The sequence below is a fragment of the Notothenia rossii genome (genome assembly GCF_949606895.1).
Source record: "Notothenia rossii genome assembly, chromosome: 2".
NCBI classification, from domain to species: Eukaryota; Metazoa; Chordata; class Actinopteri; order Perciformes; family Nototheniidae; genus Notothenia; species Notothenia rossii.
Window position 1 is genome coordinate 15,361,274 of NC_136904.1, and position 16,743 is coordinate 15,378,016.

General features: G+C 48.9%; 1 protein-coding gene across 2 annotated transcripts in view; it reads left to right on the forward strand.

Annotated features, from left to right (window-relative positions):
- spon1a (spondin 1a) overlaps nucleotides 1-16,743 on the forward strand; it is a 102,284-nt gene that overhangs the window by 21,333 nt on the left and 64,208 nt on the right. The gene's annotated exons all lie outside the window — the stretch shown is intronic.

Here is a 16,743-nt window from a genome sequence, read left to right on the forward strand (position 1 = left end):
GTGTCATTATATGAGGCCAATTATAAATATCAGTATTCAAGTCTTGCATATCAGTTCATCTTTAATCAGACATGACATGACCCTCTTGGTGCTCATGAGGTGCTTTGGAAGTAGCATCCACAGGAAGTAGCTGTCACTTCCCTCATTAACCGTGTTAATTACTAATCGATTCTAACTATGTTGAGCTACGTCTCCTCTACTGTGCCCAAGGGAAATTTTCCCACTCACTTATATAAATATATATATTTATATTGAACTCCACTTTTCATGATCATTCTCTTTCCTTGGTGGGAAAGAACATGGTTATTTCTACAAACAGCACGGGGTTTCTTTGCATATTTCTTTCTTCTCCATGACTGCCTCTCTCACCCTCAGTATGACCCGTGCTGGCAGAGCAGATGGTCCTGCAGTGTGCTTATTGCAGGCTAATATTAAAGACCTGGAGTCACAGCAGATAATGAGTGCATAGTGTGAGCAATGGGGTCTCTGTGTCATTGCTGCCTTCCCACTGCTAATACAGCACACTGTTTTGTTGTATTTTTCCCATCTCTCTGCCTGGATCATTAGAGGTTGTAGCTCTAAGATAAGAGGTGAGTGTGCAGTGGAACTGGATTTGATGGACCAGATTGTCAGATGAGTGTGCTGAAAAAATACCAATTGTCTTAGTCATTATTAGTGAAGCGATTGAATGTTCTTGTGTTTGCAGTTACATAACAATTATTTCCGGAGCACATGATTGTTAATTCCTTTAATCACACCATTGATGATGTAGTATGCCTACCCAAAGATTGAGTAGCATAAACCAAGGGCCAACCTTCTTGCTTTTTCTATAGGTGGGCTTAAAATGAGGTTCAAGACAAAACACAATTATATTGTACCATATATGGACAATAGAAATGTTGTTAATAACAGCAGGAAGTGAGTCATTTTCCTCAGCACCTGTGATCATATCATCGCCAGATGTGGTGTGGCTCAACCTGTGATTGTCGAGAATAATTGCTCAATATTGAAGTGGCACTGGCAGACACATGAATAGAGGCTGATGATTACACAGGCGATCAATAAAAACCCTGATTAGTCCGATACTAGAAAGCTGCATGCTATTCTTCACTGCCTGAATAAATTCAATGAGAAATCATCCTTTTTCAAACTCTGTACACGGCTTGAGTAGAACCATTTATAGCTGTGTGTTGCAAATGAGTGTTTGTTAGATGACATACAATACCATCCGATGTTAATTAGGGTTTGTCTACAGTTTGGAGAAAATCATATAAAGATTTTTGATTATCTTTGCTTTTTATCTTTGCTTTTAAATGAGTGTTTTTAAATGTCATTTTATATCATTCCTTTTAAATTAGTGTTTCTAGATATCCTTTTATAATATGTTTCTTAATGCTCTTGATGTCTTTCATTTTTGTAAAGCACTTTGAATTGCCTTGTGTTGAAAGGTGCTATATAAATAAACTTGCCTTGCCTACATACCTTAGAATCAACATGCTAGGGTTTGGCGAATGTTGTTTCACAACATATCTACACCTCAATATTTTTCTATACGTAAACATCAGTAATGTGAACATGATGAGAAAGACAAGCTTGGTAAAAACTGTTTGATGTTTGAAAAATGACATCACTACAAAACCAGTAAAATGCCAAATTGAAATCCAAGATGATCCCTAGACCCAAATGACAATATCGATATTATATCAGCATAAAGCTCAGCCTTAACGTTTGATCTGAGATTGTTCTGAGACTTGTCATGTAATCTTGCCAAAACATGACATGTAGATGTTAATATTATTTGTTGTCTGATACCTGTAAGCTTAGAAATATTGTGTTTCCTTAGACAACTACCACACACATTCAGTGTATTCACCTTCATACAACTTAGACAACACAAAGTCTGTCAATGCCCTTGAGGTAAGGAGTCTGGGCGCACTCTTTTGAGCCGTGCAGTGCTTCTTGGTAAACGCTGACACAAACAGAAAGCTGATTCTCTTTTGTGTCAGGTGGGCCGTCAGAGGGAGCAGCTACCGATGAATTAAACATTGATATTCATAGCCATGCTCCACTCCAGCCAAGGGGGTGAACTGATCACAGTGTTCATACAAAGTTTCATTTGCAGAGGCAAGCAGTCATGCAGGCTGTGCAAACATGTGTCCAAACACATACATAGAGCCCTCTTTATCTTTTTCATGTCAATTCAGAGTGTGATGGCTTTATTTTATATCTGAGTTTTCATTCGTAACACTCCATTCGATGTCTCACTATGGGATGCGCCTCATCGCGGAGCAAACAGAAGCATCAATCTCATTACGCCAATCCTGATTGGCTGGTGATCTTGACGTCAGCCTCAGGAAATCTACCCCCTATAAGTATCTTGCGCTACGCCGCATGCATCATTCAAACACCTCTTCTCGCTTCAGAGCACATCTCTACTGGTAGCCGGGCTAGCTCACACAGTCCACAGACGGAACCAAGCTATCCAAGCTAACTTTGGTCGACGGGCGCTCGCCGGCTACTTCTATATATACTTCTGCAAGAAGACTGTTAATACTAACACACCAGTTAGTGTTGCAATCTACCTCGCCGTTTATTTCTTCGGAATTAAAGGTAAGGTTTTGATTTTTCAAGTTGGTAACACACCTGTTACTAGCTTGCCTTTCCTCACTACCGACACCAAGGTAGCGGGGACGGTTTTTTCTTTTTCTCTCTCACACCAGAGGAGGGGAAGATAAAAAGGGTATTAACACACCAGTTAATATTCTTTGAGAATAAAATTCTACACCGTCGATTTTTTCTCCGGATTAACGACAGGTGGGGAAGGATTTTTTCTCAGCAACGTACCTGTTACGAGCGGGTCCTCTGCACGCCTTCACCACGGCGACCGAGATGGACGCTTCTCTCCCTCACACCAGAGGAGTCAGGGACTCGGCGGCTCGGCTCTGCGGCTGCGGGTTGAAGATATCAGGCACAGACTCACACCAGGTCTGCTCGTCCTGCCTCGGGCTGGAACACGCCCAGGAGGCTATCGACAACCCCGGCTCGTGCGGGGATTGTGCCCGCTTCACCATCAAGAGCCTCCGCCGACGGCTAGCACGCCAAGCTAGCTTGTCAGGACAGGACCCCCTCATGTCCGCTGTTTCGCCGGCCGGCAATCAAGACATGGAGGCGTCCGCCGCGGTGATTGAGCCCCGCGCTGTGTCAGGCTGGGGCTCAATAACAGCGGCAGCTGCTGAACCGAAGCCCCGCGCCGTGTCAGGCTGGGACCCGGTTGCGGCAACAGCCACGAGAGCGGAGCCCCGGGCTCCAAACTGGACCTCACCATGGTCTCGCCCGCGGATGATGTCCTGGAGTTGGACTACATGGAGGACGAAGAGGATACCTCTGAGTTCCTCCTGTCCGACTCGGATGAGCAAGACGATGATGTCTTTGTGTCATCAGCTCAGGCTGCAAAGCCGGGAGCGATGGCTGCTCTCCCGGGCGATAGCGCACCAGCTTCGCCCTGTCTGAGCATGGACCTGCAGGCCGTGTGTCAACGTGCCGCGTCCAGGCTGGACATCCCATGGCCTGAAATGGCCAAGGAGACCTCCAGGTCTCGCTACGAGGGGAAGACTTTGCCCCACGCAGCGAGGACAAAGAGGCAGCTCCTTCCAGTCTTCCCGGAGATGCTGGATGAGGTGTCGGTCTCGTGGAGAGACCGCCCCTTCAGTAATAAGGCCCCAATCCAGGGTGCCTCCTCCCTGGACTGTGACGGTATGGAGAGGCTCGGCCTGCTCCGCATGCCGCCCATGGAACTGCTGGTGGCAGCCCACCTCCAACCGAGGCTGGCTCTGACACCAAGCAGGAACCCCACGCTACCGGTGAAGGCAGACCGGTTCCAGTCAGCGATGACGGAACGGGCCTATAAAGCCGCAGCGTTGTCCGCCAGGGCACTCAATGTCTCCTCACTGCTGACCGCCTACCAGGCGGAGCTCTGCGAGGACCTATCGAGCAAACCTGGGCCGGCCGTATGGGACGAGATCGCAGCGATCACGGACATTTGCCTCCGCGTGCAGCGCTGTGCAGTCCAGGCCACGGGCAAAGTCATGGGCATAATGGTGGTACAGGAGAGAGCCAGGTGGCTCAACCTGACCAACCTCCCAGACCGGGAAAAGGAGGATGTTCTTGACATGCCTATCGTTCCCGAGGGTATTTTCGGCTCCGCTTTAGTCTCGATGCAGCGGAGATGTGAGTCGAAAAAGAAGGAAGACGAGGCCCTGCACCTCTGTCTCCCCCGAAGGGTCCAGCCGCTACCTGCGAGGGTCTCGCGGCAGTCCTTCGCCCAAGTTGCCTCACGTTCTGCCCGGTTCAAGGCACCGAGGCAGCAGAGGCCACAGCCCGCCCCGACTCCCCAGCCCAGGCAGGAGACGAGGACGAGCTGGCCGAGGAAATCTCCGGTTTCAGCAGCTGCTGTTCAGGCACAGCCGACTCAGATTTTCGGTCACCAGTCGAGGAAAAAGAAGCGGGCGGCCTGACAGCCTCCTCTCCTCTCCTCGGTGACAGAGCTGGAAGTTCCCTGTTCCCCAGCTCCAGATGTGTTTTCGGGGTGCCACCAGGCCTCCATCTTCCCGCCGCCTCGAGTGATGCCGCAACGCCATCCTCAAGTTCGCGCCAGAAGGGAAACAGACTTAATACCAGAGACAGCGAGTTCTGCTATCTGCCTAAGTCACAAAAACACATGTCACAATTGTTGTTGTTTTCAAATCAACCATTTTTCACTGTCGCATCCAGGCTTCAAGCCGAGGGCGCAGTCCAAAAAAATGAAAAGAAAGACAATAAAAACAATAAACAGTCTGTCGCCTGTCCCTCTTTTGAGAGCAGCTACGGCCTCTCTCAAAAGGCGGATAATAGACGGGTATGTAAAGGCACCACCGCCATGCGCATGCGCAGTGACGACTGGGGTTATAGAGCCGCTACCGTCACGCGCATGCGCAGTGCCGGCTGGGGTTGTGAAGGCACCACCGTCACGCGCATGCGCAGTCTCGGTGGGGATTGTCATAATGGGGTACCATCGTGTTCAGACACTAGAGGGCCCCATAACACAACAAATAGAGACTCAGAGGGCAAAAGACGTGACATCTCCGCTGGCTCTAAGGAGCGAACAGTGGAAGATGCTCACAACGTCTGCTTGGGTGTTCAAGACAGTTACAGGGGGCTACAGACTCCAATTCGCTGTCACCCCCCCTCGCTTCTCGGGCGTTCTGTATTCACAGGCCTGAGGGGAGTCAGCCCACATTCTGGAAAGAGAGATTCTCTCACTTCTAGAAAAGAAGGCTATATCTATAATACCCGCCGAGCAGAGTCAGAGCAGCTTTTATTCCAAGTATTTCCTCGTTCCCAAACGGGGAGGGAACGGAATTCGGCCAATACTAGATTTGAGGGCTCTGAACAAATATCTAAGAAGATACAAATAAAGAATTCTCACTCACACATCTCTGCTGCGTCTCGTGCGACAAAACGACTGGTTTACATCAGTCGACCTGAAAGATGCGTATTTCCACATCCCAGTATATTACCCACACAGGAAATATCTGAGGTTCGCATTTCAGGGGATCTGTTACGAATACAGAGTACTTCCCTTCGGTCTGTCTCTCAGTCCAAGAGTGTTTGTAAGATGTACGGAAGCCGCGATAGCCCCGTTAAGACAACAGGGTATTCGCCTGGCAACCTACCTAGAGACTGGCTGCTTCTCGCACAGTCGGAACAGGAGGCTATTACGCAGACAAATGTCCTCGTAAAGCACCTGCTCAACCTGGGTTTCATAATAAACACAGAAAAGAGCATGTTGTGCCCAGCACAGACTGTACTCTTCCTGGGTTTACACCTGAACTCGGTGCCCTTTACAGCCCGCCTGTCAGCGGAAAGAGTGAAAGCTTTCAGAGCTTGCCTCGCTCATTTCCAGCTGCGCAAACATGTTCTTTTCAGATCATGCCTGCGGTTACTGGGGCTCATGGCGTCAGCCATCCTGGTTGTACGACTGGGACGGTTACACATGAGGGAGTTTCAGCGCTGGGTAGCCGCTCTAAAACTAAACCCCGCGCGTCATGGAGCGTGGAGAGTGATGGTTACCGTGAAATGCGTAATGGCACTGCGCCACTGGCTGCACCCGACTTTTCTGGTACGGGGCGTGCCTATGGGTGCTGTCCTTTCACGGAAGGTGGTCACCACAGACGCATGTCTGACAGGCTGGGGAGGTATTTACGAAGGTCGTCCGGTGAGGGGTCTCTGGAGCAGAGACCTCCAGCGGTCGCACATAAATTACCTGGAGCTTTTAGCAGTGTTCCTCACCCTAAAACGCTTTCTGCCTTTTCTCAGAGGACACCATGTCCTCGTGAAGACGGACAATACGACCACATTATCGTATATAAACCGACAAGGGGGTTTGCGCTCTCTCCAGTTACACATGCTGGCACGCAAACTGATCTTGTGGAGCTGCGGCCGTCTCCTCTCTCTGAGAGCGACGCACGTACCGGGTGTGATGAACCTCGGGGCAGACCTGCTGTCCAGAGGTGTACCACTGTATGCAGACTGGACTCTACATCCAATGGTTGTGAGCCAGCTGTGGGTGCGTTACGGCCGAGCCGCGGTAGATCTGTTCGCATCAAAAGAAAATGCTCACTGTCATCTTTTCTTTTCAATGCGCGATCAAAACGCACCATTAGGCGTGGACGCGCTCGCGCACATTTGGCCTCCGGTCCTCCTGTACGCGTTTCCACCCCTGGCGCTGATACCCCCAACTCTGGCCAGAGTGAGGGAACGGCGACACACAATGATCCTGATAGCTCCGCACTGGCCTGCAATGTACTGGGTGGCGGAGATATATCAGCTGCTGTGCGGTCAGCCGTGGAAGCTCCCCCTACGCAGAGACATACTGTCTCAGGCGGGGGGGACGATCTTTCACCCACACCCGGAGCGCATGGCCCTATGGGCCTGGCCCGTGAGTGGTATAATCTGAATGCAGTGGGTCTCCCGCAGAAGGTGATAAACACTATTCAGAGTGCGAGCTTCCTCCACTAGGTGTCTTTATGACTGTAAGTGGAGGGTGTTTGAGGACTGGTGTCTTCAAAAGAAACACATCTCTTTTCAATGCCCTGTGGGAGTGATTTTATCATTTCTACAGGACCTAATTGATAAACACAGAGCTTTCTCCACGATCAAAGTCTACCTGGCTGCTATTGCTGCATGCCATGTGGGTTTTGAGGGTAAGACGGCCGGCCAACATCCTCTGGTCTGCCCTTTTATGAAGGGAGCTCGCAGGCTCCTTCCTGTTTCCAGGTCACTGTTGCCCTTATGGGACTTGACAGTGGTTTTAGATGGGCTCACTCGAGCCCTATTTGAACCCCTGGAAGAAGCTGACATGAAGCACCTGTCACTCAAGACAGTGCTGTTACTGGCCCTGGCATCCGCCAAGCGAGTCAGTGACATTCATGCGCTATCTGTACATCCTTCATGCACTCAGTTCGCCCGAGGGTTAACGAGAGTGTTGCTGAAGCCCAACCCTGCCTTTATACCTAAGGTGGTTGGTTCATGTACCCCCATTGACATTGAGGCATTTCCTCCGCCACTGTGTCCCTCCGGGGAACAGCAGCCGAATTTGCTATGTCCAGTCCATGCTTTACGCACTTATATGGACAGATCAAAAGAGTTTCGTCATAATGACCAACTCTTTGTGTCCTGGGCTAACCCTCAGAAGGGCAAGCCTGTTACTAAGCAACGGCTCTCTCACTGGATTGTGGAGGCAATTGCTTTGGCTTACACGAGTCAGGGTCTGCAGGTACCTTAGGGTTTGCGTGCTCATTCGACTCGTGGTCTGGCTACATCCTGGGCTTTGTTCAGGGGTGTTTCCATCCAAGACATTTGTGCAGCGGCGAGCTGGTCCTCGCCGCTCACTTTTGTCCGCTTTTACAGATTAGACGTCTCTGCTCCCAGTGTGGCCCATGCAGTGCTGGGCCCCCTGCTGAGTTAGAGCTCTAACTGTCTGGCAATACGGGAGCTACAATATCCCATAGTGAGACATCGAACGGAGTGTTACGAATGAGAACTATAGGTTACTTACGTAACCCCAGTTCTCAGAGTAACATGAAGTGAGATGTCTCACCAGACGGCCCTCCTTGCTATGGTGAAGCGAGAAGAGGTGCTTATTTTGAATAATGCATGCGGCGTAGCGCAAGCTACTTATAGGGGGTAGATTCCCTGACGCTGACGTCAAGATCGCCAGCCAATCAGGATTGGCGTAATGAGATTGATGCTTCTGTTTGCTCCGCGATGAGGCGCATCCCATAGTGAGACATCTCACTTGATGTTACTCTGAGAACTGGGGTTACGTAAGTAACCTATAGTTTGTTACCCTTTCAGAGCTTGGACTGCACAATTTGTTTTGCTGTGACTGCTCATCAGATGTGTGGTGAATGTTCCTGACCTCTGGGAATATATACATCTAAAAAATCATAGCTTTATTAAACTGCAAAGCTACACATGACAGTGGCGAAATGTATATTGTTAAAACGTCCTTTTAAAAACAGGTTTCCCAGGAGGAGTTATGTGCTGCACTGTTTGCTGACTTTTATTTGTCCTTCCCATAGAAGCATGCTGCTTGGCCCACTCATTTCAGTCCTTACTATGTGACTGGCGGGTAATAAAAAATATGATTGCATGTCAGGTCAAAAAAAGCCTTCAGCCACACAATCTCACCACCTCTGCACCAAGCACAAGCAATCATGACACCATGCCACTCATCACACTGAAAGGGTCTGAGATTACACCGTAAGTGTGACCATTACAGCCCTTTTAAGAATTCATATATTCAAATGAACAGAACACATTTACAGTGCAGTAGATGAAAGGGCCCATTGATTTGATTTATGACGGCTTTCCACAAGAGATGCAGATCAAATGTGTATTGTTTGGAGTCCCCCTTTTAGAAAGTATATTTGGTTAAACAGTTGATTAGGTCTCGAGGTTTGGTGCACAGTATTTTGAGTAGGTGAGTTACAGAATGTAATGGGGTATCCATTCTTCACAATACTGTTCAATTTACCAAGTACAAATGGTTTTATCAGAGGACTTGGCAGCACAGGGATTCAGCCTGGGTGCGTTGTTGTTGTCCCTCCTTTCATGTCTGAGGTGATTTGTATATGCATTTAGTCATTACAGAAGCTCAGTGTGTCGCTAATGAGAAGTTTTAATGAGACTCTCTCCATGGACCGGCAACCAGGTCCAAGGCCTCAGACGGATTATGAAATCTTCTATTTCCTCTTGCAGCGTGGGGCGTTTTTCATTATTACACATTACGGACGCTCACGGAATCCTCTATTATGAAATACACAGCTGGGCTACAGAACAGGGACAAAACAACTCAGGCTAAAATAGACATTACAGATTAAGACATGAAATTAAGATTTGTGTCACCCGATGCAGCTGCGGTCCTTATTATGTTGTTTTGTATCTGTTTTTTTGTTTTTACAAGGACCCATGTGCAAATGATACTTCTGGATCATTCAAGTGTTCCACGCATACCCATATATTCCTTTTTTAATGTAATAAGCCGTGCAGGATATTTCTGAACATGAAATATTTTATGACTTGAATGTTGTTTGCTACATATTTATCACAGTCAAATTGGCATCTTGACGAAAGCTCTTTCACAGTCTGCGAGGAGCTTTAAAGATGACTCGCAGTTTTCATGATGAGCAAAAGAAGAACAGTTATAAATGACAGCTCTCTGTTATTATTTCTCCCTCTGCTCCTCTTTCTTTGCAAGTTGCAAGAATTGAGATGATAATTTTGCTTTTCAGTTGTTGTTAGAACAGTAAGGTCTGCCATCTCTTAGTGGGAGGCCTGAAGTCAGGAGCGTGGGTAGAGAATAATAGATATGCAGGGCCCTTTGGGGTTTTGACTCTCTCTGAATGAGCAGGTGAGTATATATGTTTCTATTTGTACACAACCACTTTTCACTGCACATAGATCTGTATATTCCCCCTGTGTCTTTTGGCACATTTGAAATGATCTCTTGTATTATAATTGACCAGTCACACATGTAAGTAGATGATCAGGGGAAAATACATTCTACTGTATTTTCTGAGATTGTGTGTTTAAGTGAAGGATAAAGTGAAATAATACTGTTTTATCTGATCAAAACAATCACCAGCTCTCAAGACGTTAACTTGTTGGATGCAGTTGGGCTTTGTTGATTTTTTTTTTTTTTAATCAACAGCACAATTGAGTCCAGTTATCTTCTCGCATCATTAAGTTTTGTCATGTCTTTTTGAGATCCAATCTCTCATCAAACAACACAGATGAAACAGGTCTTCACCTTGATGCCATTCAGAATTGGTCTTTCAACCCCCACATTCGATTAATTTCTTGGCCCACTAATGATCTTGTGGCTGGGCTTACTGTATAGGAGAACATGTCATTGATGTTTCATTTGAAACATCAATGAAATTCACTCACTTTTATCTTCAATGAAGGGGTTTCACTCATGATCATTCATTTGGAACAAATATTCCTAAGAGAGTTTTAGTATGACAATACTCATATATTACACCATGGTGCTGTATTTAAGTGGTTTTCCAGTGTGACAAGTGGTGTGCTGAAAAGGGTCAAGCTGTGTGAGGACAGGGGGTTAAATGCTCTTAGTATTCACAATGGGTCAGATTTTTCCTCTCGAGTGCTTTTTAGCTAATCTTTTCTCAGCCATGTATTAAAGCATGTAGCATGGGAACATGTTTATCTAATCTTTATCAGGGGTGTAATAGTCTTAAAATGTAATGTGGATTAAGAGATTTCTTGCCAATCTTGGATTAATCTTTAGGTAACGGTACAAATAGTTATTTTCATGCACAATACTCTGTCTTGATTTTAAGAGACCGGTATTTCGCATAGGTGTATTTACTTTTTCAGAACAATCATCACAATATTTGTCTTTGTATATGTCTTCAAATAAAAATGATTGTTTAAAATTGAAACAAAATGCTACTTCAGCCCTCTGTACACAGCACAGAGGCAGAAAATGATCATTTAAATTAGACTACAGCCTCATGTTCTACCTTTCTCTGTTTCTTCACTTTCTTCTCTCTTTACCATTTTGCATGTCTTAGTATCCCTCTGGATCTTACTACGCGCGTGCTGCTGCGTGAGGTCAGGTTTGCCGCATGGGGATAGCAATTAGCTCTACGCAGGCCTCCCAGTGGGTGAGGTCCTGATCCCACCTCTGTACCTAGCCTTGCCAAGCCATGGTGCGCCATGCCAAACCCCAGTGGGAATAAGAGCCCTGTGGCCACTTCTGCCTGAACATTTTGATTCCTGTATATCTTGTTGGATGTCTGTTTAAAGAAGAAGAAGCAAGTACCCAAGTTTAAGATGGTGCAATTCTTAAATTTACGCTGGCAGTTTTCCCTTGGCCTGTCAAGTCAGCTTTATGAGCTCAGCAGAGATATTCCTGTTTGGAAAAACAAAGCTCTCAAAAACCCTTAATGCCTGCTTTGGTTCCCAGGACTGTTATTATGATTGCCGAAATCGAGCAGTATTGCCCGCGGCAAGCTCATCATGAAATGAGTTTGGGTAGAGCTAGCCAATGTGTGCCTTGGTAACAGCATATGTAACTATTAGTGTGCACATGCACATAGTTTGTGTTTTTTATTTTGCTCATAATGGAGGAAATGTGGTAATTTAAAAAAGAGGTGTACAGGTACTAAAAGCTTCCTTGCTGGTTTTAGATGGTATGCGTTTTTAGAATAATTTGTTTATCTCAATTGTTGTGTTGTGTTGTGGTTATGGCCCTTCATTTTGACTAAACCAGTCTTTAGTGCAGTTCTGACTCAAGACTCAGGGCTACATACACAGTTTAAAGGAAAAACTGGATTACTCTGAAACCTCAGACATCTTGGCTGGGCAGCTTTGATAGAGACATCCCAGTGTCCAGAGACAGTTAAAGAGTAGTAGCAGGCGGAGGAGAGCAGACTAGACACTGCTCCAGTTTTAGGTGTTTAGTGAAGCATTACATTGAAGAGACATTTGCCTTGTTTTTTCTTATTTGGTTTTGCCAGAACTTTTCTCTGAATATTTGTCAGTTCCTGTAAGTGTTAGATGAGTCAGTTTAGTGAAATTCTATTTTATGCTAAATATTGGGCTGTTTTCAGTTCTCATTCGTAACACTCCGTTCAATGTCTCACTATGGGATGCGCCTCATCGCGGAGCAAACAGAAGCATCAATCTCATTACGCCAATCCTGATTGGCTGGTGATCTTGACGTCAGCGTCAGGGAATCTAACCCCTATAAGTAGCTTGCGCTACGCCGCATGCATCCTTCAAACACCTCTTCTCGCTTCAGAGCACATCTCTACTGGTAGCCGGGCGAGCTCACACAGTCCACAGACGGAACCAAGCTATCCAAGCTAACTTCGGTCGACGGGCGCTCGCCGGCTACTTCTATATATACTTCTGCAAGAAGACTGTTAATACTAACACACCAGTTAGTGTTGCAATCTACCTCACCGTTTCTTTCTTCGGAATTAAAGGTAAGGTTTTGATTTTTCAAGCTGGTAACACACCTGTTACTAACTTGCCTTTCCTCACTACCGACACCAAGGTAGCGGGGACGTTTTTTTATTTTTCTCTCCCACACCAGAGGAGGGGAAGATAAAAAGGGTATTAACACACCAGTTAATATTCTTTGAGAATAAAATTCTACACCGTCGTTTTTTCTCCGGATTAACGACAGGTGGGGAAGGATTTTTTTCTCAGCAACGTACCTGTTACGAGCGGGTCCTCTCCACTCCGTCACCACGGCGACCGAGATGGACGCTTCTCTCCCTCACACCAGAGGAGTCAGGGACTCGGAGGCTCGGCTCTGCGGCTGCGGGTTGAAGATATCAGGCACAGACTCACACCAGGTCTGCTCGTCCTGCCTCGGGCTGGAACACGCCCAGGAGGCTATCGACAACCCCGGCTCGTGCGGACATTGTGCCCGCTTCACCATCAAGAGCCTCCGCCGACGGCTAGCACACCAAGCTAGCTTGTCGGGTCAGGACTCCCTCATGTCCTCTGATTTACCGGGCGGAAATCAGGACACGGGGGCGTCCGCCACAGAGATGGAGCCCCGCACTGTGTCGGTCTGGGGCTCATCAGTAGTGGCAGCTGCAGAACCGGAGCCCTGCGCCGTGTCAGGCTGGGACTCGGTGGCAGCGAGGGACGTGCGAGCGGAGCTCCGCGCTGTGTCAAAATGGGGCTCCCAACTGGACCTCACCATGGTCTCGCCCGCGAATGATGTCCTGGAGTTGGACTACATGGAGGACGAAGAGGATGAAACCTCTGGATTCCTCCTGTCCGACTCTGATGAGCAAGACGATGATGTCTTCGTGTCATCAGCTCAGGCTGCAAAGCCGGGAGCAATGGCTGCTCTCCCGGGCGATAGCACACCAGCTTCGCCCTGTCTGAGTATGGACCTGCAGGCCGTGTGTCAGCGTGCCGCAGCCAGACTAGACATCCCATGGCCCGAAATGGCCAAGGAGACCTCCAGGTCCCGTTACGAGGGGAAAAAATTGCCCCAAGCAACGAGGACAAAGAGGCAACTCCTGCCGGTCTTCCCGGAGATGTTGGATGAGGTGTCGGTCTCGTGGAGAGACCGGCCCTTCAGCAACAAGGCCCCAATCCAGGGTGCCTCCTCCCTAGACTGCGACGGTATGGAGAGGCTCGGCCTGCTCCGCATACCCCCGATGGAACCGCTGGTGGCAGCTCACCTCCTCCCGAGGATGGCGACTACACCGAGCAGGAACCCCACGCCGCCGGCAAAGGCGGACCGGTTCCAGTCAACCATGACTGAACGGTCCTACAGGGCCGCAGCATTGTCTGCCAGGGCTTTGAACATTTCCTCGCTGCTAACCGCTTACCAAGCGGAGCTCTGCGAGGATCTGTCGAGTAATCTTGGACCGGCAGTACTGGACGAGATAGCCGCGATCACGGACATCTGTCTCCGCGTTCAACGCTGCGCCGTCCAGGCCACGGGAGAGGCAATGGGAATTATGGTGGTGCAGGAAAGAACTAGATGGCTCAACCTCACCAACCTCCCAGACCGGGAAAGAGAGGATGTGCTGGACATACCCATCGTTCCCGAGGGGATTTTTGGATCTGCGCTCGCTTCTATGCAGAAGAGATGCGAGAAGAAGGAAGAAGAGGCCCTCCACCTCTGTCTTCCTCGAAGGGTCCAGCCGCTGCCTTCACAGCGGCAGTCCTTCGCCCAAGCTACCTCAGCTGCTCGGTTTAAAGTACCGAAACAGCAGAGGTCACGGCCCGCCCCGAGTCCCCAGCCCAGGCAGGAGACGAGGGCGAATTGGCCCAGAAAATCTCCGGTTCCGGCTGCAGCCCAGGCACAGCCAACCCGGAATTTCGGCCAGCAGGCGAGGAAGAAGAAGCGGGCGGCCTGACAGCCTCCTTTTCTTCCCTCGGTGACGGAGCTGGAAGGTTCCCCAGCTCCAGATGTGTTCCCGCTGCCTCGAGAGATGCCTCAAAGCCATCCTCAAGTGCACCAAAACATATGTCACAATATTGTTCTGTTTTCTCGGATAAAGCATTTTCCACTGATGCATCCAGGCCTCAGGCTGAGGGCGCAGCTCAGAAAAATGAAAGAGAAAACAATAAAAACAATAAAACCAATAAACAGCCCGCCATTTGTTCCCCTTTTGAGAGCAGCTACGGCCTCTCTCAAAAGGCGGATGATGAACGGGTCTGTGAAGGCACCGCCGCCACGCGCATGCGCAGTGACGACGGGGGCTGTGAGGCTACCACCGTCACGTGCAGGCGCAGTGCCGGCTGGGTTTGTGAAGGCACCTCCGTCACGCGCATGCGCAGTGTCGGTGGGGACTGTCAAATCGGGGTACCACCGTGTTCAGACACTAGAGGGCCCCATAACACAACAAATAGAGACTCAGAGGGCAAAAGACGTGACATCTCCGCTGGCTCTAAGGAGCGAACAGTGGAAGATGCTCACAACGTCTGCTTGGGTGTTCAAGACAGTTACACGGGGCTACAGACTCCAATTCGCTGTCACCCCCCCTCGCTTCTCGGGCGTTCTGTATTCAAAGGCCCGAGGGGAGTCAGCCCACATTCTGGAAAGAGAGATTCTCTCACTTCTAGAAAAGAAGGCTATATCTATAATACCCGCCGAGCGGAGTCAGAGCGGCTTTTATTCCAAGTATTTCCTCGTTCCCAAACGGGGAGGGAACGGAATTCGTCCAAAACTACGGGCTCTGAACAAATATCTAAGAAGATTCAAATAAAGAATGCTCACTCACACATCTCTGCTGCGTCTCATGCGACAAAACGACTGGTTTACATCAGTCGACCTGAAAGATGCGACCCGACCACGGAGCGGGAGAAGATGGATGGATGGACCTGAAAGATGCGTATTTCCACATCCCAGTATATTACCCACACAGGAAATATCTGAGGTTCGCATTTCAGGGGATCTGTTACGAATACAGAGTACTTCCCTTCGGTCTGTCTCTCAGTCCAAGAGTGTTTGTACGATGTACGGAAGCCGCGATAGCCCCGTTAAGACAACAGGGTATTCGCCTGGCAACCTACCTAGACGACTGGCTGCTTCTCGCACAGTCGGAACAGGAGGCTATTACGCAGACAAATGTCCTCGTAAAGCACCTGCTCAACCTGGTTTTCATAATAAACACAGAAAAGAGCATGTTGTGCGCGGCACAGACTGTACTCTTCCTGGGTTTACACCTGAACTCGGTGCCCTTTACAGCCCGCCTGTCAGCAGAAAGAGTGAAAGCTTTCAGAGCTTGCCTCGCTCATTTCCAGCTGCGCAAACATGTTCTTTTCAGATCATGCCTGCGGTTACTGGGGCTCATGGCGTCAGCCGTCCTGGTCGTACGACTGGGACGGTTACACATGAGGGAGTTTCAGCGCTGGGTAGCCGCTCTAAAACTAAACCCCGCGCGTCATGGCGCGCGGAGAGTGATGGTTACTGTGAAATGCGTAATGGCACTGCGCCACTGGCTGCACCCGACTTTTCTGGTACGGGGCGTGCCTATGGGTGCTGTCCTTTCACGGAAGGTGGTCACCACAGACGCATGTCTGACAAGCTGGGGAGGTATTTACGAAGGTTGTCCGGTGAGGGGTCTCTGGAGCAGAGACCTCCAGCGGTCGCACATAAATTACCTGGAGCTTTTAGCGGTGTTCCTCACCCTAAAACGCTTTCTGCCTTTTCTCAGAGGACACCATGTCCTTGTGAGGACGGACAATACGACCACAATATCGTATATAAACCGACAAGGGGGTTTGCGCTCTCTCCAGTTACACATGCTGGCACGCAAACTGATCTTGTGGAGCTGCGGCCGTCTACTCTCTCTGAGAGCGACGCACGTACCGGGTGTGATGAACCTCGGGGCAGACCTGCTGTCCAGAGGTGTACCACTATATGCAGACTGGACTCTACATCCAAATGTTGTGAGCTAGCTGTGGGTGCGTTACGGCCGAGCCGCGGTAGATCTGTTCGCATCAAAAGAAAATGCTCACTGTCAGCTTTTCTTTTCAATGCGCGATCAAAACGCACCTTTAGGCGTGGACGCGCTCGCGCACATTTGGCCTCCGGTCCTCCTGTACGCGTTCCCACCCCTGGCGCTGATACCCCCAACTCTGGCCAGAGTGAGGGAACGGCGACACACAATGATCCTGATAGCTCCGCACTGG